We start from the raw sequence: 26,107 nt of genomic DNA on the forward strand, positions 1-26,107 counted from the left end.
GCTTTTGTATATGGCCTGCAAAATTACATGATATTTGTATCTTTACTACTTCTACTGAATATGTTTCTTCTGACCTCAACAATTCTGTTTCTGACATCCTCTCTGTGTGTCATAAATTAATAGACTCCCATTAATTATCTTTCCCCTTTATTCACACCTAACTTATTTGAGGCAGCAGGTTAAGTGATATAAATGATATATACACCTTATTCAGCAGAACTCTCTTTTAGTAGGTCTAATAATTCACATTTTACACATGGTCACACCAAGACAGAAAAACCTACAGTGGTGTGACAGAGGATGCCCTAGAGCCGTGCTTCCCAGCCTTCCTAATACTGTGATACTTCAATACAGTTCTTTGTGTTGAGGTGACCCCCAACCATAACATTACTTTGCTGCTACTTCAAATCTGTAAATTTGCTACTGTTATGAATCATAGTGTAGCTATGCACAATATCTGATATTCAACTCCTATGAAAGGATCATGACCCACAGGTTGAGAACCACTGCCATAGAAAGTGCCAAGCCAGGAAATTTCAACCAATCAGAGTCCCAAATACAGTAGTTTATTTACCGTGTCCTGTACTTGTAAAATGCTATATGTTTTTCCAAACACTTGAATGGCACACTTTCACAAAGATGTTGTTAATAGTGGCAGTCACAACTCACGATGAAGTGTTTGTTTGGACGACATCTGGGTCCTGATTTTGTGAAATTTGAATCAGGAGGGTGGAAATGTAGACAAGATCTGCATGTTTATGGGAGACCATTACAGAGGGCATTACAGAGTTCATTTTTGAAACTCATGTGGTACATAACAGTTTCCTTGAAATCACCAATGGTGGTGTAGTAATGCTAACTCAGTAACTTTCAACTTGTATGGTTTTTGAAAAGTCCCCATTTTCTCTGAGTCTCAGTTTTCCAGTTCCATCAAATGGGACTCATTAAACTAAGAATGCTGTATCAGTGTAGTCAAGTGGTGAGAACGCTCAGGCAGCATGCATGGAAGTCTATGTTGTCCTGCATGTTTTCCTCGGTTGCAAATTCAGGTGACTTAAAAAAATCTTTCCCAGCTTTACCTGTGTATCTTTATTCTTTCAAGTTTACCGAAAGTGCTGCTCTGTCTTCTTTGTTTTCATACCCTTTAGCCTATTTGAACTCAAATAAATCACTTCTCTCTTCTTGAGGACTAATCTGACTTCATTCCTTCATTTATCTTAAACATCTTTATGTCACCTAACCCTTCAAGACTATCCATTTGATGGTTCACAATTTTTATAAGAAGACTTCTATAAGACTATTGAACAGTTTTTCATATTACATGAGCATTTAAAAATGGCACATAGAATTTTATTTTATTTTTTTCTAAAAATTTGACCTTCCCTTTGTAATTTCTCTGTTTCCTATTAGAGGAGAATTTCAAGGTAAGATTGTTAATGAACACACAGCACTGAATTTAGACTTGTAATGGATACTAAATGATCATTAGTTGGAAGGAATCTCACCTTTCGAATCAATAAATTTCTAATCCCCAACAAGACAAATTTTACTTCTTCAAACATTTATCTAAAATATCTACGTTTGAATCAGATAGCAAAATGTCATCCATATAATGGTAAACTAGAAGGAAATTGCTTACTTATCATTTTTAACAGATGTCATACAAAATATTGGCACTGAGTGGAGTTATTAACATTACCTGTGAGAGAACCTTCTATTGATATCTCTTAGCAGGATAAGAATTGTGAAGGCAATTTATTCTCTGTCTTTTAACTGTAAAGGTATAGTGAAGAAATAATTTTTTGAATCAAAAAGTATAAGAGGCTATGATTTGGGAGATAGACAAGGCAAAGTAATTCCAGATTGTGGAGACTCTATTTCCTGAATCACCTTATGAACAGCTCTTAGATCTGTTACTATTCTCCATTTCCTAGATTTATTTTTAACAACAAATGCGGAAGAATTCTTAGGGCTGGTTTATTTGCCAATATGCTGAGCATTTAGTTGCTCCTATACCAGCTGTTCCAAAGCCTGAAGTTTCTCTGTTGTTAAAGGCCATTGTGCTATTCATACAGGTTTTTCTGTTAACCATTTTAAAGGAAGAGCTGTTGGTGCCTTTGGAAGATCAGAAGCTATTGTGCCCTATTCTTGTACAACCTTAATGGTTGATGAAGGTTTTTCTTTTATAAAACCTAATATTTTCCCCAGAAAAAATATCTTAACATATGGTTTGTTTCTACGATTGGGGGAATGTTAATCTGAGTATTCCAACGATGTAACAAATCACATCCCCAAAAAATTCATTGCTATGTTAGCAACATATGGCTTTAATTTTTCTCTCTGTCTTTCTGGCAGTATACATTTGACCCTCTCATGCTATTTTACCTAAGATAAATTTCCTGTCCCTAAAACCTGAACATTAACCTCCTAAAGAGGCCAATCTGGATGCCACCAGAAAAAAAATTTACTAAAGAGGTATAAAGTATAAAAGGTTGAGAGACTTTAAAAGATAATTTGATAATGCAAATTAGAATAAAAAGTCAATTAAATACAACCTTTTGGACTCATCAAGATAGAATAGATATGGAGTACTTTCTCTGAATTTGTCAAATGCATATGGACTAGATATTATTGATGTATTTATTTCTTGTATGTATTGCATAAAGTAACTATACTTATTAAATACACGTTTTCTTATATTAGTTTTAGCCTTCTTTTTTAATTTAGAAAAAATGGGAAAGAAAGTAATATAGTATTTGCGTTTTAATAAATAAAGCTTGGCTGAAAATCAGAATGCAAAGCAGCCACACTAGTCAGCCATATAGACCAGGCTATGGTAGCATACACCTTTAATACCAGCAGATACACTAGCTAGCCACAGAGGTTGGGTGGTGGGTGTGTACATATTTATTATATTTATTTTATTACTTTAAAAAATACCAATCCAAATTCCAACTTCCTCCCCTCCTCCCACTTCCTCCACACTTCTTCCCCCCCTCCAATCTTAAGAGAGGCACTCTGCCCTGTGGAAAGTCCAAGGCCCTCCCCACTACATCCAGGTTGATCAAGGTATACATCCAAAGAGAATAGGATCCCAAATAGCCAGTACATGCAGTAGAGACAAATCTCAGTGCCATTGTCATGGGTCCCTAAGTCTTCCCCAACTGACAACGACATTTGATCCCATGCTTGTTCATTCCCAGTCCAGTTGGAGATGGTGAGCTCCCATTAGCTCAGGCACATTGTCTCAGTGGGTGAACCTCTCATGGTCTTGACTTCCTTGCTCATACTCTCCCTCCTTCTGCTCTTCAACTGGACCTTGAGAGCTTAGTCCAGTGCTCTGATGTGGGTCTTTCCATCTATTGTTGGATGAAGGTTCTATGGTGATATTTAAGGTAATCATCATCAGTCTGACTACAGGGCATGGCCAGTTCAGGCACCCTCTCCTCTATTGTTTAGGGTCTTAGCTGGGGTCGTCCTTGCGGATTCCTGAGATTTTTTTTCTAGAGCCAGGTTTTTTGCTAATCCCCAAATTACTCCCTCAATCAAAATATCTCTTTCCTTGCTCACATCCTTCTTCCATCTCAACTACCCCATTCCCTTAAACTCTCCCTAACTCTCCCATTCTCCCCTCTTCTTCCCCTTCTCCCCTTCCTTCTACCCTCCACCTCCATGCTCCCAAATTTTGTCATGCAATCTTCTCTGCTTCAAATTTCCAGGTGGGTCTATATATGTTTTTTCTTTGGGTTCACCTTATTACTTAATTTCTCTAGAATCATGAACTATAGGCTCAATGTCCTTTGTTTATGGCTATAATCCACTAATGAGTGAGTACATACCATATTCATCTTTTTGGGTCTGAGTTATCTCACTCAGTAAAGTGTTTTCTAATTCCATCTATTTGCATGCAAAATTCAAGATGTCATTTTTTTTCTTTACCACAGGGTAGTACTCTAATGTGTAGATATGCCACACTTTCTTTATTCATTTTTCCATTGAGGGTTATCTAGATTTTTTCCAGGTTCTGGCTATTACAAATAATGCTGCTATGAACATAGCTGAACAATGCTGCTGTAGTATGATTGAGCATCTTTTGGGTATTCTCAAGAGTGATATTTCTGGGTCCTGAGGTAGGTTGACTTCCATTTTTCTGAGAAACTGCCACACTGATTTCCAAAATGGTTGCACAAGTTTGCATTCCCACCAGCAATGGATAAGTGTTCCCGTTACTCCACATCCTCTCCTGTATAAGCTATCATTTGTGTTTTTAATTTTAGCCATTCTGACAGGTGGAAGATGGTATCTCAAAGTTGTTTGATTTACACTTTCCTGATAGCTAAGGAAGTTGAACATGTCCTTAAGTATCTTTTGACCATTTGAAATTCTTCTGTTGAGAAATCTGTTTAGTTCAGTACACCATTTTTAATTGGGTTGTTTAGAATTTTAATGTATAATTTCTTGAGTTCCTTATATATTTTGGAGATTGGTTAGTTAGCCATAGAGGCTAGGTGGTGGTTGTGCATATATTGTTCCCAACAGGAGAGAGGAATATAAGATGTGAGGAGACAGTCTCACACTCAGTCTCAGTCTGAGAATTTGTAAAGGCAGGATCACCCATTTTGGTCTGAAGTAGAGGTAGGCACCAATGGCTGATTGCTTTGCTTTTCTGATCTTCAGCTTGAACCCCAATATCTGTCTCTCTATTTTTATTTACCATGCTGCATAGCTCCTCAATGCATGTAACAAACAGTCTCCTCAATGCATGTAACAAACAGTCTCCTCAATGCATGTAACTAACAGTCTCCTCAATGCATGTAACAGTCTGCCTTTCTTTGTCACATCAGGACTGCTGTCACTTCTTACTTCCTGTTTGCAACTATACTCTGCTTGTTATTCAGTCTTCCTAGACAGAAGAGCTAGATTACATCTTTCAAAATCTTAGACCAGTCAAGACTTCTTAATGACCTTGGGTAGCTTCTCATTCTCCTTGCAATAAAATATGAACTCTAAACTCTGATGTGCATACCCTGTATGATGATGATCTGATTTCTACTGTCTTTTCCAAAAATGTCCACTCTGATTTTTTTTTTTGTATTCCAGCCAAACTGGCTGCTTCTGCCATGTTTCATGAACACATCTAGCACATCCTTTCTTCAGAGCTTGATGCTCCTGGTATGTTGTTCTATAGTGTGGAGAGAGGGCCTGCTTTTGGTCCGGGCCACCCTGCTAGATTTAGCCCCAAAATTATCACACAGAAACTGTATTCATTTAAATACAGCCTGGCCCATTAGCTCTAGCCTCTTATTGGCTCACTCTCATGTCTTAATTAACCCATTTCTATTAAATCTGTGTATCACCACGTGATTGTGGCTTACCAGCAAGATTCTAATCTATATCTGTCTCAGGCAGGAGATTCATGACATCTGCCACACTGTCCTTCTTCCCAGCATTCAGTTCGGTCTACTCTGCCTATCTAAGTTCTGCCCTATCAAAGGGCCAAGGCAGTTTCTTTATTCAGCCAATGAAAGCAACACATAGATAGAAGAACCTCCTACTCCATTGTTCTTTCTACATCTTCCATTACCAACAGTTATTGTTTTACCTGGTTTCTTCTCGCCTTTCATCTCTCAGCTCAGATATCAGCACTTTCTCCCATGTTGATCAGTCAGAAATTTTTCTCCTTTTGAATTGGCAACCAACTGTTATATCACCATGCATATATAAGGAATATAGCACAATATTGTTTCTCTTTTCTTGTTTCCTGCCTTTCTATCCCAAATAGGTGCTTCATATTTATAAATCTAAAACATACAAAGTATTTAGCAAATGCTTGTCGACTATATGAACATCTGAAATCACTTATAGTTTTATGTCTTTGGAATTGATGGTATGATAAAGGTCTTGATGAACAAAATCTGCCTGGTACTGATCACTTGACAATGTCTCCCTACCACATACAGACTTACTGACAAGTAGTAATCAAACTAATGCAGTTAAAGCATTACTTAAGTAGTCCACAAGCAGTGTGATGGTGTTTCTGTTGCCACCACTGGCTCGGGATGATGCTGGAGAGGAGGAAGAAGCATAAGTCATATCCACACCTGTTTTCTACAAGATAGGGAGATGACTCCGTGGGCAAAGTACTTGCTTGCAATCATAAAGACCTTAGCTCAGACTTCCCCATATCCATGCAAAAATCTGGGTGTTGTAGTGCATACCTGTTACCCCAGTATGGGAAAGGCAGAGGCAGAAGTGTCCCTGAGATTTGTTTGGCATTCACTTTTTCTGAATCAATGAATTCTAGTTTCAGGGAGAGATTTTGTCTTCTAAAATAAGGTGGAAACTGATAGAGAAAGACACTAGTTGTTGCCCTCTTAACTTCTATCCACATAAATGTGCACATTTACCTTCACATACCTAAAGACGCACACACATTCATCACACACACACACACACACACACACACACACACACACACACTTTCTTGTAGAGTAGTAGTTCCCAATCAAAACTCTGTACACACCCCCTTCATGAAGGTTCCTGTATTGCTTTTAATTCTGTTAAGGCTCTGGGACTCCTGCAGTATGAAAAGCAGGGCTGCTTTGTTGAATTCACTGTCTGTAACACCATCTTGCCTGCAGATTCTATTTTTACCCTGGAACATTTATTAACATCTCGTCCAAGAGAAGCAGCCTCAGAAACACAACTTAGAAATGCCCCATTACCCCTCCCAAGTCGTCAGAAAGCTTACATATGATGGTCTGGCTCTCCAGTCTTTCACTGTGTCATCCTCCCCATGACACTAATGTGGCTGTGGGCCAGAAGGGCCAGAATGAGAGCACCTGGCCCCTCTCTGCTTCATTAGGTTCCACGCCCAATGTGTGGTGCCCAGTAGTTCCCAGCAGATGGAATGGGTAGCTGAGAACCAGTGTCACGGAATTGAACACATGGCTAAAAGCAGCTCCAATGTGTTTCTATAGCTCAGATTTCCTCCTAAGAGGCCTGGTAGTTTAGTTGCTAAGCTCTAGCATACCTCATCAGACAAGGAAGGCTACTGGAGGGTTTAATTGCTGCCTTCATGTTTGTGACATGGTTTTATGAGGCAGCTGCTAAGTAGCCACTCTGCAGTGTCCCAGAGGCTGTGGAAATGAGGAATTACATTCAAATAAAGCAGAGGAAGGCTTCAACAAATGTGAGGAAGAGCTTCTTGAGGCTTCTGCACTTTAGGCAATGGTTTTTCAAAGCAGGAATTTGCATTTAAAAATTAATCCTGCAATTATCTAACAGGCAGGTCTTCATCAAGTATGTAAAAACTGTTTGTAGTCTCTTTCCTCCTTCTGTGAACTTGTGTTAATATTTCTAGCCTCCCAGTCTCACATGTAAGTGGGAAATGAGACTGAAGGATGCATAGCCCCACTGGACACACTGTTGACCCTAGAGAGAATGGTCAGGATATCTGCTGCCATTACAGCCCCACACCCTAGGACTCTGGAGGCTCACAGACACACTCCTTACCTCTGGACCATAAGCTATATTTTATTTGTCACCTTCTTACACCTAACTAGAATTCCTGCAGCACCCTTTTAATCTAACTGTGCCACAGACTAATCCATCTTCTACCATGAGAGTTACCATGATCTTTTGAGAGCACACTAAATCTGGCCACATCACTCCCTAGGTAGAACATTTCCTTTATACTCTCTCACCTGTGACAAGGGCTTATTTAGATCTTTGTATGAATTCTTCTTGAGGCAGATGAGCATGAGCAGCTACCAAAAGGTGATCCCTTGTGCCCAAATGACATAGATCATCAGGTCCAAATTTCTGATTCCATCTTTTAAAAACATTCCACTGACAAATGAGTCAGCCTTAAAGTCATTTGCCAGTGAGACTGACAACCTGTGTTCTGTCATTGGAACCTGTGAGCTGTCCTCTAACAGCCATATGTGCACTATGGCTGCCATTACATTTGTATGCACACAAACACAAATCACACACACACACACACACACACACACACACACACACACACACGTCTTTCTGTGTCACAGTTGATTTGGGTTTGTTATACTATTTATTATTAGCTAGCTAATTTAACATTTTTTTCAAATCATCAGCCAGTACTCTATCCCAACAAGAACTGTTCAGGGATGGCAACAATATCTTTTCAAAGTATTTTTGTAGGATCAAATAGGCAAAACACTTAGCACAATAGCACAGGGTGAATTATGAGATTGAATAGGTGCTTATAATTTTGTCATTTGTTACTGTTTGTGTTGCTGCTGATATTATTTTATTTTACTCTTGTACTCAGTATTATTGGCCCACAGGAATGTATTTACCTAGGCTCAAAATCAAGAACCTAGAGGGTGAAGGGCATGCAGTTTTAAAGTCTAGCATTGGCATGCCACATGGGTTTCTTTAGAGCCAAGACTCCACTCTAGCTCTCACTCTTACCCCTAGGCTCCTGTTCTCCATAGCCAACACTGTCCTACTCTCCCTTGACCCAACATTATATTAGTACTAATTCATATCTGCTGGAAAGACTTCTTGACATGCTAACTTTAACTTTGGAGTCTTATTTAGGAAGCACATCCTCATTTCGTGTCCTTCCTGAAGGAGCCACTGTTGTCTCTAATCCCTCAGAGTCAACACTCTTCTTTATCGTTGCCTTTCTTCTCATTGCCTGTTTGAAAGAGAGATTAGTACATCTGTCTTCAACTTCTATGGTTATGTGAAGGAAAGCACAGTCCTTTATGCTCTCTGTAACCTATTTGTGTAGCAAACAATTTGCCTAGGATGGTATTTCACAGCCTGTGAAGTTGGATGGATAGAAAGACAGATGGATAGCTAGATGATTGGATGAAAAAATAAAGGAGTTAGTAGACTCATGGAAAACAAAGATTACAAAGAATCTATAGGAAATTTAATACATTCTAGACATAGTATCATCATATATTATCTCATTTAAAAGCTTCCAAAAGGCCTATGTGTTAACCCCATTTAACAAAGCAGGAATCCAAAGTTTACAGTCTTTAAGTGACTTGTCAGAGATTACCCAACCAATAAACTGTGAGGCTGTGAATTAATAGCATGGATTTAAATTACAAGATGATTTGAGTTCTGCTCTTAGCTTTGCTATGCTCTTACACTGGCTATGATCTTTGAGCTGTGAAATTATGTCAGCTTCGTCTAGTAACTACAAAGAAGTATATGTAGTTTCTCTTACATTGGCAAGTTTTTCTGTGTCATCGGTGCTGGAGTGTTAGGAGCTACAGTCTACTATAAGGAGAGACATGTCCTTTTCTGAGACAATACAGAGCCAAGGCTTCCCCAGTCAGGCTTTTCATGACTCTCGATAGTTTAGAAGTTATGATATTATCCTGCATTGTGCATATTTAAGGTATTTATTTAACCTCTTCAGGATGCCATACATATACAAGATGTGTGTGTCACTTGTATCTATCTCTACTCATCAGCCATAATTATTTATTAGAGGAATCACAGAATCAGACATCTCCAGCCACAGTGAATACATAGAGGTATTGAAGGTTGATTTGAAATGCTTGCTAACATGAGAGATGGATTAAAGAAGGCTTCACAAAGGAAGACATCCTCAAAAAGTGTCTTGATATTAACTAGGGATTAGGCAAGGAAGACATTTCTGATTGAAAAAATAAACAGAATCTGCAAATGCACATGGGAGTAGAGCTATTCTGGGCACTGGGTGAATATTTGGAAGGAACTCTGGACCAAAAAGACATGAGAGAAATGAGGTACCTGATACTCCACCAGAATCATGTCCTAAATGTCACTCCCTGAAGGTCACCAGTGCTACGGTGTAGAGGACAGGCAAACAGTGGTTCCTTCATGTTTCCTGGAAGATAACTTCTAGTATGGTCTCTTTTGTCTTGGGGAATTGTCCCTATGATGCAGGTTTGTGTTAAGATACATATATTGTTCCTTTTTATTAGTAAATGGCTATAAATTATTCACTTAGTTGGAATAAAATAACCAGAAGCATTAATGACTTTAAATTAGTTGTCTTAATGGGTTGTTGTTCTATTTATACATATTGGACAAACAGGCCCAGGATCGATCTTTGTTTCTTTGGTCACTGACATAGATATACTGATCTTTTAGACACTGTGGCAGTCTTTCCTTCCTGCCAAGTACTCACCTGTGTGTGTCTGGCAAAGTTTGGAAAGAGAATGTATGAAACTGATAAGACAAAATTTGAAAAGGTTTTAAGAGCAAAATCCCCTTCTGACAAAGGTGCTTTGGTCCCTGCATCATCTAAATGAAGTTAGATTTAAATTACTAGATAACAGGTTATTTAGGAGGACTGGATATACCTAGGGTCCCAAAATGCTGAAATAATCTTTTCTTTTTGTTACCTTTGTGCCATTTCTGCAGCTCTGTTTTCTACCCCTCTTTAATTGCCATGAGACAAGGCTTTTGTATCAAACTGGATGGGGAGCTAAAGCCACTTTCTAAATTTTTTCATGAAGTTCTTTTACTTTTTTCCCCCTAATGAATGTCATGAACTCTTCCTCCAACTTTTTATATCCGCTTTCCTGATATTCTTGAGCTATTTGTCATGTATCCTCTACTATTAGAATAATTTATAGCCACTTCATATCTTCTTCTGCCTTAATGAATCTGCTCACATGCAGCAGCGATTTCCAGGCAGTGCTTAAGTTCCTACTGACTCGCCTGCTTCCTGACAAACAGCAGATGCTCAACTAATGTTTGATAAATTATCGGGTGATTAATCAGTGTGACTACATCATTACAGATAAGAGCTCCTATTCTCCATGTTGTAGAGTTCCCATGTCCTAATACTCTAGGATTCTAGAGTTATCCTTCTAGAGAGATATGGCCTTTGTCCCAGCTTTGTCACTGTCTTGAATAACTTTGAAAATGACTTACATCTCCGTTATCTACTGTGCAAATCCTATAATCATATGTTTGTTTTTATAGGAAGGCTGGGAGTATTAAAAATACATAGAAAGTATCCAGCAGATCACACTGAACATATAAGCACCAATAAATCTCTGTTACTGTTAATTTAGAAAGCAAAGGTGATAGGCTAGATAATTTACACCAATCTCTTCCTGCTCAAATTCCTTTTGATTGTAAATGTCACTGGGAAGTGCTGTTATTGACCAGACTTAGGATTCGAAATAAACCTGTTGTTTGAACATTAACCCTGCCTTGAGTGTAGTGGGTGTATGGGGGCTTTCACCCCCAGCATCAGCAAACGCAGTTTGCCCGTCATTCTCCTTCAACTGATGCTGCAAATTAGCTGCATCCTGGAGTCAAAACCTTGGAAATTTCAAAGAAAGGGAATGCTATGCATCTTTGATCAGGAAACCTTTCCATGTGGTCCCTGGCCATAGATGTTGCCCTAACCGTACAGCCAGTGACAATACTACTACCATTCAGGTTATAACCAGTTGTGTCTGAATCAGGCATGAGAGAGTTAATCTGAAGTCAAGAACAGAGCAGCCTCCATAAATCTTTTCTGGTGTGCCTTTCAAAGAAGTTTACTTTCCTGACTTATATGTCACCTCCAGGTGATTTCCCTTGTCCATCTGGAATGTGTCAAGGAGCTCTCAGTCAGTTCCACGTGGTCTGCTTATTGAAAGGCAACTACAAGGTGGGTTAGCAAGAGACTTTAGACCAGGCCTTGGTGAGGGCTAACGGCAGGACTCTGCGACACTCCCTTGAGTAGGAAGGATGATTTTTGGTCACATTGTTTGTTCACATAGTAGAGTACTCTGAAATGCAATATCTTTAAACAGAAGCCATTTATTAACTTCGAGTCAAGCATCTGTGCTTGGCTAAGCTGGACATTTCAGGTCTGGGTGGGGCAGGACAAAGAACTGAATGTATCTGTTGAGCTCAGTAACTGTTCATCAACCTCATTCACATGCTATAGGGTCCCATTAAGTCCATCTCTAAGTTTTCTTAGCCAGCTTGTTTTTAAGTGTAGAAATTACATAAGGTTCTTATCTCTGTTAGAAATGAGCAAATCTAAGAGTGGGATTCAGTCCTTATTTAAACCTACCATTTAAAGGGCCTCTTTTCATAGCTTTTGAACATGTAAAAACATGTAAGCTACCTGGCCTGCATTAGTGTTGGCTGTTAGAGAACTTTGATAGATCACATGGGTAGGTATTAGGAACTATTGATTGTTTCAAATTCAGCTGTAATTAGATGGGTAAGTTGGTGAGACCATTACAGAGCGGAGTTTTTCATTCTCCTATATTTAAAGTAGATACGGTTAAACATATCAAAGCAATGTTGTGGAGTGCCTGAGACATTAGCCGTTTTCAAGCTGTTCTCCAAATAGGCGCTTGGAGCAAACATGAGGAGCTGTGCTGAGAATGTGTGGCTGTTCAGTCAGGGACTTACTATACTTATACATTAGACATCACTAGTATTGAAAACCTCTTCATTTTCAGTGTATATGAAAAAGTACTCTATATGTAACATTTGTGTAACATTGCAGTGGAATGACTATGAACTGTCTCTGTGGGCTCAAGGGTTTGAAGATTTGGACCCCTCCCCCAACAATGGCACTATTTGTGAAATTGTGGGACTTTTGGAAAACCAGGTCTAGCTGGGGAAAGTGATATCTGAGGACTGGGAGGGGGGTCAAGCCATGAGAGTTATTTTAAAGCCTGCCATTGCCACTAGCTTCATTCTCTCTTGCTATATCCTGATTCACACAAGTGTGAGCAAGCAGCCCACGCCCTTCCACCATGCATTCTCTGCTGTGATGAACTGACGAAATGAATATTTATTCCATTAAATTGCTTCTGATTTATTTGGTTGCAGCAATAAGAACCTAATACAGAAAACTGGTTCTCAAAATCAGATCGTTATTATAAGAAACCTGATCTTAGCCTTTATGAATAAATTATATGAAAAATACAAAGTCCAGAGTTGCATTCTAAAGAAACCCTAGCATACAGCATGTTCAGTGTAATTAGCCATTGCATGGAAAATATGGAAGACTAGAATGCTGGCTTAAATAAAGACAGTCAAAGCCAAACTTATACGGTGTCAGAGGGGAGCAAGTATTCTGAGAGGAACTGGCTTATAAGATATCCATGTTCAAGTCTGCCAAAAAAAAATCAAACTGTGTTCTGCTGATAGAACAAAATTTCCCATTCCTGTACAAAATAAAAGGCAGGAAAACACATTATAAACCTTTCAAAAGCTCATCAGAATGAAATTGCCCTTTCCTATTCCATATACACACGTAAACATGCATACAAGTAGAAAAACTGTAACTTAAAGAAAACAACACCTAGGCTGTTCCCAGGTTCTGGTTATTATAAATAATTCTGCTATGAACGTAGTTGAGCAAATGTCCTTGTGGTACAAGTCTGCATCCTAAGAGTGGTATTGCTGGGTCTTGGGTAGATTTTTTTCCCAATTTTCTGAGAAACCGCCACCCTGATTTCCAAAGTGGTTGTACAAATTTGCACTCCCACCAGCAGTGGAGAAGTGTTCCCCTTACTCTGCATCCTCTCCAGCATAGGCTATCATTGGTGATCAAAGCTATTTTGACAGGTGTAAGATGGTACCTGAGTCATTTTGATTTGCATTTACCGGGTGGCTAAGAATATAGAGCAGTTCCTTAAGTGTTTTTTGGTCACTTGCAATTCTTCTGTTGAGAATTCTCTGTTTAGATCTGTACCCCATTTTATAGGATTATTCGGTCATTTGATATTTAGTTTCTTGAGTTCTTTATATTTTTTGGAGATCAGTTCTCTATCTGATTGGAGATCCACAGTGAAGCACTGGGCTGAGCTTCCAGAGATCAGTCCAAGATGGGGAGGAGTGATAATACGACAAAATGGTCAAGACTATGATAGTGCTACCCACAGAAACAGCTGACCTGAGCTAGTGAGAGCTCACTGACTCTGGACTGATGGGAGGGCGTGGAACATGCATAGAACCCAACTAGGCCCACTGAATGTGAGGTACAGTTTTGAGGCTTGGGTAGTCTGCGGAGCCACTGGCAATGGGGCCAGGATTTATCCCTAGTGCTTGAACTGGCATCTTGGAGCACATTCTCTTTGGAACAATACCTTGCTCAGCCTAGATATATGGGGAAGGCGTTGGTCCTGCCTTGAAGTGATGTGCCAAATTTCGTTTTCTCCCCAGTGGAGCCTTACCTTTCTGAGGAGTGGATGGGGAGTGGGGCTGGGGGAAGTGTGGGGCAGGAGGGATTGAAGGGTGCTCAATTCCTGGAAGAAGTTTGTCAACTGAGGCTCTCGGATGACTCTAGTTATGTGAAGTTGACATAAAACTAGCCAGCAAAGAAGAGGCTAGCAGGGTCATATCATATATTATTAATCAAAGAAGACATTTAGAGAAATGCATATGAATGTCAGAATGTACCTTTCAATGACTAGAAACAGAAACTGGTCTTTTAGGAATAAGGTGAATTGTGAATTTATCATAGCAGCAACTGTGATAAACTTTGGAAGGAAAGTCTGTGTGTAACTACCAGACTAGCAGTTTCAAGTGTGCAAAATGAGAGGAATGTTTAAAAAGTTAACAAACAGTCAAAGTTGGAGAGTATTATGCAGCAATCATTCCATTAAATAATATACATAATAATAGTAACAACAAATATTAGTGAAAAGATGATCAAATGAACTTACATAAAATTCTTCCCTGAAAAATGTGATGTCAATGAATTTTTTAAATTAATGTTAAATTTCCTGATGTCCTGCTGTCTATCATATGATCTCTATTTTCTGGCTTTGTTTTAATTTCCTTTAATTCTATTTTCTTTTGAATGATGACTTTTATGATTAAATCTTTTCAAAATTTTTTTAAAGAAATTCATTTGAATTCAGAGGTTGAGTTGAGGGAAAGTCATCTGTATTTCCTGGATTCATTTTATGTTTGAGTTATGTGTTTGGTTTTATAAGGATATTGAAGTTAACAAGTCTTCATGGGAAAAATCACTCTGAGTACAAAGTGGTTGTGTGTCGTTTCACTCCATGTTTATTCTACAAGCCATGGGAGCCATTATTTTCTAAAGATACCTTTCTATCTTGTATATAGAAGAACCCTTCCCCATTATGATGGTTTCTCTTGTCAATTACATGAAATCTAGAGTCATCTGGGAGTTTGGCATCTGAGCATGACTGAGGGGGTTTATGTTTATTGGGTTAGTTAAGGTGGGAAATACCTGCTCACTGTGGGGGAGTCTATTCTCTGGACTTGATTCATGAATTCAATGAAAAGGGGAAAGTACACTGATCACGTGCATTCACTGCTCTTGGGTTCACTTGTGGTTGCAGTGTGACTAGCTGGGTTTATCTCCTGTCACCTTGCCGGATCCATCATGATGGACTGATGGACTGTACTAGAGTTATGCTACAAAAAAAAAAAAAAAAAAAAAAAAAAAAAACCTTTTCCCTTAGATTTCTTTTGTCAGGGTGTTTTATTACAATGACTGGATAAATAGCTAACACACCCAGATTTCCTGTACATGATCTAGTTGTGAATACTTGCCAAAAGCTGAATACTTGCAAGACATAATCTCTTGTAATTTGTAAATCATTCATGCACATTTCAAAAATCCAGAAAAAGGGATTTAAAAAATGTTTAAGGATATTGATAATTGTATAAAAATTTTATGTATATAAATATAATAAGACAGACAGAATAACACAATATGAAATTACCAAAACATTACATAGTGCCCCATCAGTATATGTATAATTTTGTTTTATGTACCCACTAAGAAAGAAGGAAGAAATAAAATAAAATAAAATAATTCCTTATGATCCTGAAGATAGAGGATCATTTGATATTGTTATCATTTGATAGCGATTACAATATCTCAGAGTGGTGACCATCATCACAGACTCTGAGCTCATTTGTGTGATGCACAATTCTCTGTTCTTAGCACAACCGTATGGGCTAAAGTCTGAGCAATTGCATCCGCCATAGCAGGAGCCTCTGTGACTGCTGTAGCTGATTCCACTTGTAAGCTCATAACTCATCTTCTCCAAGCTGATGTCTGATGGGAGAACCACCATGGGACCTATGGATTTTCACTCCTGTGAGGGTCAGGATGTGGAGTAAGGAACAAGGAAGAAGTCATTAGCTCCAGCATTCACGTACCGTGATTATATTTTGTTATTAGAATATCAGAGGCTATATTACCTTGTCATTGACTATTGCAGTTGTCAATCAAATCTGCAAAGACACCAGCGGGGCTTCCTTCCTGCTCCTTCCCTGTGGTGGAAAGCCGTCTCTGTCTCACATTTCTCCAGCAAAGACGAAACTGTTGGAAGATGCCATTTTGAGGCCAGCACTGTGGGGGTGGTTTTATTTCTTTGTTTATTCCTTGAGAGCATGTAGCTGAGGAGAAAAACAGCTATGGGTCACTGATTTTGTTTACATTACATTATGGGTGTTTTCATATATTATTGTAGCTGATCAGAGACTTGAAGCAGGCTTCCCAAGCTCACACAGTGGGTCATGAGCAGGACCTGGAGATGAATGCCATTCACCTCTGTCCCATTCTACTGCCTTTCCTCTGTCTACTCTCAATGCCCCGTCCAAGATCTGTGTTTTATCATCTCTGTGGTGTGTCTGCACATACACAGGCCTCATAGCTTGGAGTGAAATTCAGAAAATATGAATGCAGCAACCAAAAAAAAAAAAAGACCCTTTTCTAAAACTCAATTATTCTGTTGGGATTTTTATTCATTTTCTTGCCTAATTATTATTAAAAATATACCATCTGTGTAAATTAGATTTTAGGATTTTGCCATAAACTTTTGTGCAATTAAACTTGGAAAAAAGTAGCTTTTAATCTCATTCCATGATGGAAAATGTTGGTCTGATCTGCGGGGGCTAATTGTCCCGACCACGTGTTAAAATCCAAATGCAGCTAAACATTAAGGTTAAATGATGATATTACAAGTTCTTTGGTTTGCATTTTACATCCAATTGAAAACACAAACCACTTGCCTCATTAATCCTTTGCAATCTAATTTTTACCCCCCTAACTGAAATGATCCTTTTGGGGCACATTTATATCCTTTTAACAGCCGCCTGACAGTTCTGCTGATGGAGTTTGTAGCCAACTTTGTTACTAGATAGTGACAACTGCCCTGATGGATATGTGTACGTAATTATTCCCACACAGTTAGATTTAATTAACGCTTATCCACATCATGATCTTAAAGCAAGCAGGCTTTCTCTGCAGGAGCAGTTAATGGCAAAGGATTTCCTTTTTAGCCAACAGAGAGTCCAAAAGGCTTTGTAAAAGTTTTTTTTTTTAAGATGAGGAAGAAAAAAAGAAAAAAATGTATCTAATCATGATTAATTTGTTCCTTCTTTATGTTAATGCCAAATATGAACTAACTGGGGCTACACATAGGGTTGAGGTTCTTAAATCTGATTTCATATCACAGAGATGTTAACATGAGCAGTTCCAAGGAATCTGTAAATAAAATGTCCATTTGTTCAGTATCAGGGCCTATAAATGAAGCACACTGCTTCCATGTTGCACTTGTTTTTATATATAATATGCACATGTACATTTTTCTATCCTTCTCCCTAAATACTTTTCAGAGTTTGATAATAAATTATTCCTTTAGGGTGAGATATTTAGGAGAAACGATGGGGAATATTGGACTAGAACAGAGATGATTAGGCAATTCATAAGAAGAATGACAGTGTATTTATAAAACCCTAGTAGATGTGAATACTTAAAAAATATCAGCCCAATCCATGCTTGTAAAATATTAATGTCTCATTTGCTTTTTGTTACAGTAATAGCTGTGCCTTGTGTTTGTAGAGAGCTTAACCATTGACAACACACTTCCACAGCCATTGTTTGTAGTGATCCTTGCCATAATGCTCTGAGGCGAGTAGAGAAACTGGAGAGTCTGGTGCTTGAGTTGTTGCCCACAGTTGCATGGCTGGAAATCAGAAAATCCCTGGAGCTGAAAATCCAAGACAAGCCCGCATTATCTTCACTACCTTACATGCAGGGAAGATTATGTGAGGCCTTAAGTAGCAGTTCCTTTTGGTTTTCATTTGTCTTGCTAAAGCATCAGTATAATCTTAGCTTTAAAAAATATCTGAGATGAATATCATGTGATGCTACTTACTTTAATGACTGCATGCAATATTAATGATCGTTATTGCTGTGAGCTGTTATGGAAGATTTCATCTAGCAAGATTCCAGAGGCCTCTAGGAAAATGTGGCCTCGTCTGGATGGAAGAAAACATGTCTGTCCTATGATGCAAAACAATCCTGAATAGACTTGACCTTGAAGCCGAAGAAGCCTAAAATGAAATGTAATTTAAGCTAGGGCTATAGAATAGGAAGAGGGCGGGCATAAATGATCCTATAATACAGATGAAAAAACCAACATGTAAAAGTAAAACAGCTGCTTTTTAACCATGGGATTAGTGGCAGATCATACACATTCTGTGCTGATCTCTGGCCTTTCTGTCATAGCTGTGGCCTAAAGCTGGGAAAGTCCCGGGAACTGCCTTTTGTGTAAATACTGAATTGATCTGGAGAAGAGGAACGTCTGGTCCAAGATCATATATTAACCTCAGGCCTAAGTGGACCCGGAAATCTGTGTCTTCAATGACTACAAATTTAGTCTGGTTCCACAAATGTTGGTTGAATATGTATTGTTGTCCTACCCAGTGTGGGGACATGTGGCAATATGGCTCCTTCTGTTTGCATTGTGGATAAGGAAGATGTGAAACCTATCATTAGTGAGCTCAGAGTACACATTTCAGTGAGGAAATTTGAGAGTAAAGGCTGGGAAATCAGTTTGGAGCAACTTTGGCTTGGAGTTTCAAACTATAAACTCTCTGTATTTTGCTGTTCCGATTTTGCATTACTGAATCCCAGAAAATAAATTTTTAACTGAAGAATAAGGGTTAAAACCAGTAGAAATACTGTACTTATATGTACAAATTATACATATAAAATAGCAAAGGTTTGCTCTGGATCATGTTCAATGCTGCTTTAATCAATATCTTATTTGACTAAAATCTCATACTATTCATATGGGATAGATATTTGTTGTGGTTTGAATGAAAATATTTCCCATAAGTACATATATTTGGATACTTGATCTTTACTTGGTAGAACCATTTGAGAGGAACTGGTGGGTGTGTCCTTGTTGGAGGAGGTGCATTACTGTGGATGGGCTTTGAATTTTCAAAAGGCCCAACCGTTCCAACTTAGCTCTCTCCACCTCGTGCTTGTGAATCAAGATGTTAAGTTCTCAGCTACTGCTTGAGCAGCATGCCTCCATGACTGCTGCACTGCTTCCTACCATGACAGTCATGAACTCTAGCCCTCTGCCACCGTGAGTCCCAGATTAAATGTTTTCCTTTAGAAGATGCATTGGTCATGGTATTTTGTCATAGCAATAGAAAAGTAGTTAATACAATGTTATTACCTTAGTATATCCATCTTACAAGTGAAAACAATAAGGCTTTCAAAAGCCAGATGACTAGTCAGTGGCTGTAATGATCAGTGTTCATTTTCAGTAAAACAAAATCAAGACTCACATACCTGTGGGGGATTATTTTGTTGGTTGTAATTAATGTGGGTGTGCCCATCTTGACTATGGGGGGAACTATTTTCTTAGCAAGGGATCCTGGACAGTTTAAAGTGAACAAAATAAGATGGACACTTAGGAACATTAGCTGAGTTCTAGTTGAATCGTGGAAGGAATAAATGAGCTGCTTCAAGAACCTCATGCCTTGTCTTCCCCACCAGGATGGACTGTACCTTGAACTGTAATATAGGATAAACCCTTTCTTTTTTAGGTTGCTTTAGCAACAGGGAAAGAAGTTAACACAGTGAGAAACCTTGTATTCAAACCTTAGTTAGTTGGATTGTAAAGGAAGAATGCAACACATCCAACCTCTCTCAGGAAAGCTCATGCTGGAGCAGAGGGTGGTAATGTCAGGTACCATCACTGAATTCTTGTTGCTATGGCCACCGTATTAGCCTCTCCTAAGAACCTGGCAGAAGAGTGATCCTCAGTCTGCTACTCCATGGTGAAGGCTATCAGCATCTCTGAGCATTCCTAGGTTTTCATGTGATTGTGATCATAAGGTGGGAAGAGATATTGTAGTACATAAATAGCCCCGTCTTTGATTTTCTTTTTTTTTCTTTTTTTTTTTTTTTGAATTTTGGAACTTCAGAGTTCCTACAGGTCAACAGTTTCTTTTTCTTTTGGATCCTTGTGTTAATTTTCTGGTCTCTGGTTTTTGTTTTGTGTGTTGTTTTCTCATATGGATGATCAAAGTCAGCACGAGAGAGGTTCAGGTTTATAAGCTTTATGAAAAGGTAGGCTCTGGGGAACTTAAACATTATTTAGGCTGTTTACTGAGTTGTGACATATGTATGATAAAATATAGGGGCAATTTCCAGAGAATTCTCTGCTTCCCGCTCTGTAAAGCTACCACCCAACTAAAACACAACTAGGACTACTTTATTGAGTTCTTTCATTTTCTCATATTTTCATTCATTCTTTGAGAATTTCAAACAGTGTCTTTTGATTATATCTCCCCATGCCCCACTTAAAGGCCTTGATTAAAGGGAAATTAAGGCAAATTTCTTCCTATCTTTCTGTCAAGAACATGACAAGTCAATCACATCATTTATCTATATATACCTACTCACCAAACTTTCAGAGTTCTGTCCCTGACATACCAGTGCCCATTTCTAGTTTGAATCTTGATATCCACCATCAGCGCTCTAACATATGATATATTTGATCTTTTCCAGCTCTCATCCCAGATGGTCATAGGAAGATATTGAGTTAAAATACAGCAGTACAGCATGACCGATGACATCAGCTCTTGGCCAATCTATATAGTTTACTTGTGTGCTATCTCCTTGTTTGCACCTAATCCTGCATATGCTATTTCCATTTTATAAGGAGACTCATGATCTGATCATAAGTTGAAATCACTGAGTTTCTTTGAGTTATCTGTAATGTGTTATAATATGACTATAGTTGGTTGAAAATTAGCAGTGTCTCGGGAACTTTCCCCTCCTTACCACCCTAAATGAAATTCATCACTCTCCAAAAGCCTGGAGGAGGGTTTCATTGCGTGCCTCCTAATGGACACTTACCATGAACTAGACACAGTATCTATGAACACCAATAATGCACTGCAGGTTTCACTGGGTCAAATGGTATTTGTGGGAGTTATTTATATCACAATCCTATTAATGTAGAGCCCTTACCTTCGAGATTCACTCAGAGATGGCAGAATCTCATGTTACATGGAAAAGGAACCACAGAAGTATTCCCAAATGTGTACTTTGCTACCTTCAGATTCAGAAAAGATGTACCAGATATCATGCTTCCTTCTAAAGTACAAGGAAGAGGCAGCAAATTGCTTCTTGATTTTGACTCTGTGGCATGCCAGGGCTTACTGAATTCTTCACACTTTACTGATGGAGTGAACCCCCAAATACTCATAAGAGTTATCTCTGGCCTTCTACCATGTTGAGCAAACCCATAATTTCTCTTTTGTGGTCATCTGGTGTAGATACATATTTCAGTGTTGTACCTTGAGATGACCACATGACACATGTCCTCCCAGACTACTGTGAAAGGGTATGCACAACTAGATAGCATAGCCATGGGACAAGACTAAAGGTATGTAATAGTGTCTACCACATGTAAATTCAAACTACTTCCATTATTCTTCCTGGAAGAAGTTTGAAATCGTGTTTCATAGGTCATTGTATGCAAATAGCATATGCCAACCCTGTGTTACATGCCTATAGCGTGGGCAACACATTTAGAAGCTGGAATTGTTGGAGTATATGCCACATTGTTGTGAAAACTTGAAAATATGTTAGAGTTTATTAAGATAAATGCTTTGGGAAAGTGTGAGGTAAATCCTGTGTAGAGTCATGTTCGCATCAGTGATAATTTTGCATTTTAGTAGCCTTTAACATATTGCATCCCTTGTAAATGAGGAAAAAACCTTCTATTTTCACAAAAAGTCTGATGAACTAAATAGTACAATGTTGGAGCCTTCTATTCCTACTTTTGAAAACTTTTAGATGGTCACCTATCACTTCATTTAGCTTAAGGATGAAATACCATTCTTGGTCACTTCTTTGGTGGTAGCGGAATGTCTTGAATTGATCTCCCCACTTGATGGTTTTATGACAGAATTCAGAGAAACAACAAAAAAGGTATACTGCAATCTATTAAACCTGTCATTTTTCTAAGTGTGTATTTTGGGGACTAAAAAAGTGGCCACCCCTGTGATCATATCAGAATTCCATGATTTTGGTTAGTATTCTCTTGGTTCTATGGGTCTCAATATCAACATATAATGAATTATTTTTGAAATTTCTGATGTTCTTACCTGTGTATGGTAAACCTGATACATGATCATTAATCCTTATAAGGAAGTTCTCCTAATATATATATGTTTCTATATGTGTGTGCAAGTCTCTCTCTCTCTCTCTCTCTCTCTCTCTCTCTCTCTCTTTGTGTGTGTGTGTGTGTGTATGTGTGTGTGTGTGTGTGTGTGTGTGTCTGACTCTGGGTACTAGCTTTAACTACTCTCTGTCTCTCTGTGTGTGTCTCTGTGTGTGTGCGTGTTCTTGATCCTTTCTTCATGGATTCCCAGGCTGTCTCTAAGTCATTCGTTTAGATCAGATGTGAGAGTCCCTTCTATGTGCTGTGATTACCATTAATGAATAAAGAAACTGCCTTGGTCTGCTGATAGGGCAGAACTTAGGTAGACTGGGAGGACTGGACTGAATGCTCAGAGAAAGAAGGGTGGAGTCGGAGACGCCAGAGATAGACAAGATGAAACTTTGCTGTAAGGCCACGACCTCATGGTGATGCACTGATTAATGGAGATGGGTTAAATTAAGATGTAAGAGTTAGCCAATAAGAACTTAGAGGCAATGGGTCAAGCAGTGATTTAATTAATACAGCTTCTCTGTGATTATTTTATGGCTGGGCAGCTGGGATCAACAAGCGGCCCTCCTCCTATATAGGTCTGAGAATTATTTCAGGCCCAGAAACTGGGCATGTGATTGCTATTTAACTAGTACTTGCCAACATGACACACTTGCTCATTTGGCAAGAAGACCTGGAATGTGTGTGGGAAGGCAGGGTTTTCAGTTATCCTCAAGAGGCATGCTAAGAGCTTTGTATCTCTCCCATGCTGAACAAGAGCCAAAATATTTTGTACCTTTTCAGCATTTCATAATTGCATAGTATATGAATATACACAATTCCTTTTCCTTTATAGCTCTGAAAATATATATCATTTCCTTTAATATAAAATAATAGCTATTCAGTAGAACAGAATCGTTTTTCATGTTCTAGTGCCATTATACTTCACTGCTCACTCTCTCTCTCTCTCTCTCTCTCTCTCTCTCTCTCTCTCTCTCGCCTGCTCACAGGAAAGCTTCTAAAGTCAGAACTCAAATTCTTCCTATAAAGAATAGGGCAATGTGCACTGCTATTGCAGAACTCCTGATTTTTATTAATTGTTTCCCTCATTTTTATTGGATAATGTGTAGATTAGTAACTTTGCTTTTTATGTTAATATATTTTAAACATTTTCCTTTGAAATGAAGTAGAGAGACAATCTGTCTAAATTAGGTATTAATAACAGGATGAGCTCAAATTGGGTACTCCAGCATGGGCTCTTTCTAGTACTCATAAGGATCGGCTCTTCTTTGAACTATGGAGGGAGTAAGTCTGCAGCAAGTTTGTTGTGGTAATGCAGTAAGGGGTGTGCTATAAGGTGCAGGGATCTCTAGAAAGCACTCTTTTGACTTCTTTTACTGTCCTTAGAGGCTTTGCTAACCTGGTCATCACAGTTCTTGGTACTTAGAGTCTTTAAAACAGAAATCAATTCCTGGGAACTGAGAAATGGGAAATAACATACCTTGTCTACTCAAATCAATTTCATTACTTTCATTTCCCTAGTGAATTTTCCCACTTAAACAAGTAGTTGAGTTTCTGAAAAGTGTATGTCTGTGCAGATTTATCAAACTCCGTGTAGATATCTGTGAAGGAGAATGGATGTATAATTTTCCTTCACCTACTTACTCACCTTAGAGGTTTTTTTTTTCTGTTTTGAGCAATACATATTCATGCATTGAACAGTACTTATTGTGCACACTGTGTGTGTGTGTGTGTGTGTGTGTGTGTGTGTGTATGTCACAGGAGCAGCTAAGACTATGGTAATAGTGCAAAGAGATGCTGTTACCCCTAAGCTACACCCTAATGTAAGATAGGGGCAATGAATGGAGCTGCAATGTCGTTTCAGAAAGTAATGAATGCTACAGAGAAAATAATGTAGAGGAAGGAGATAGAATGTGAGGTATCAGAACAGGAGGCCTCTGAGAGGGTGGTTCAGGGAAGGCTTCTATATAAAGGCGTCTTTAGTACAGACACCTGGATGAAGTGAATCCAAAGCATTCAAAGCAGGGAAAGACAACAATGTTATGACCCTGATGCCAAACAAACATGAATGCACTTGAAGGCCCACCCTTGGTGGTATGGAGCACTGTGCAGAGGGAAGTAAGGCTGAAGAAGCAGAATGTGGATCCTTGGCTTGAGACAGTTGAAGGTTTTGGAACACCATCCTAGATTAATGAGAAACCATTAGAGACTCATAAACAGGGATTATAAGTGGTTTGATTTTCATTTATAACAATTTGTATGAAAGTGACAGTGGAGACACAGAAGCTGAGAGAATGGCAGAGAATATCAAGCACAGTTAAGTAGAGAACGGGGAAGTCTATCCCAAGACTGCGGTTGTGGAAATGACAATGCATGACTAAGTCTGTGGTTTAAGTAGAAACAACTGGGCTTCAGTATGGGTTGGCTCTTCTCTAGGAGAGATGACTGCCATGTTTACAATGTTTTCTTCCACGTTAAAGCTATAACTGCTGTTGTCCTTTCTAGGATGGAAGCGACCAGACAAAGAACCTGATTAGAAGCCATTCCCAAGAATGCTAACTACCCAGTTATGGTCTCTTACCTAAACTGACTAATTGTTTACAGTCTCTCTGTTATATAGAAATTTCCTTTTCTTTTTACAAAAAGAAAATGGAGAAATTAAAAAATGTTTCATGGCATGCTTCAAGCCATATGGTAGCATGAATAGAGAGTCACAGTGCAGACACTGGGATCCTGAAATGTAGCTAGTGATAATTTTCTGCCACTGACTTTTGAATCCCTTTTAACCATAATAACATTAGCTTGCACTCTGCCCTTGTGAGTGAGGAATAAAAGCAGAAGTTATATGTTCTATTTACATTACAGTGAGTTTAAAAAGTGTGTATTGATGTTTTCCCTGCATGATGTCTGTGTATCACATGTGTGCTTGGTACCTGTAGAGGTCCCCTGATACTGAAGTTGTTCATAGTTGTGAGTTGTCATCTAGGACCATCTAGGTGCAGGAAATCAAACCTACATCCTCTGGAACAGCAGCTGTTCTCTTAACCACTGAATCATCTCTCCAGACCCTATAAAATTGGTTTTAAACACGGGTTCCACCTGCCTCCTTCTTTATAATTCCCAGATACCATACTGGTGGTCGTAGCAGCATGGGGAGGACTTAAACCCAGAATATATAAAATTTATCCCAAAATTCCTTACTAGGTCAGAAAAAAATGGAGTGTACCATCTGCTCTACAAGATGCTGCTCTCTAGTGGGACAGAAATGACAAAGGGCATTGGGGCAGTTGGCAGCTCAGGTACGATAAAAAGCAGTCTTTTTTTTTATTTTTATTTTTAAAACATTTTAATGAAAAAACTATTATATACTAAAATCATTATATACGGTGTCAAGAAATTTTTAACATTAAACTTTGACAATTTCAGGAATATTTTAGAAAATTTATATTGTTGACATTGCTCCTCATAGGCTTCAGCAGCAACTTGTTAAACTGAGTAAAAAGCAGTCTTAGCACATGTGAAATATTTTGCATTGGCATCAACAGGCAAATAACTCGGCAAAAAGTGTACCGTACCAAAAACTACAGAAGGTACCATACCAAAAACTACAG

General features: G+C 38.6%; 1 protein-coding gene across 4 annotated transcripts in view; it reads left to right on the forward strand.

Moving 5' to 3' along the window:
* Nucleotides 1-26,107, forward strand: part of Astn2 (astrotactin 2) — a 998,237-nt gene that overhangs the window by 293,991 nt on the left and 678,139 nt on the right. The window lies entirely within an intron of this gene.

This window comes from Microtus oregoni, unplaced genomic scaffold (genome assembly GCF_018167655.1).
Source record: "Microtus oregoni isolate MIOR12 unplaced genomic scaffold, Mior012 000041F_ref0000270, whole genome shotgun sequence".
Classification (NCBI taxonomy): Eukaryota; Metazoa; Chordata; class Mammalia; order Rodentia; family Cricetidae; genus Microtus; species Microtus oregoni.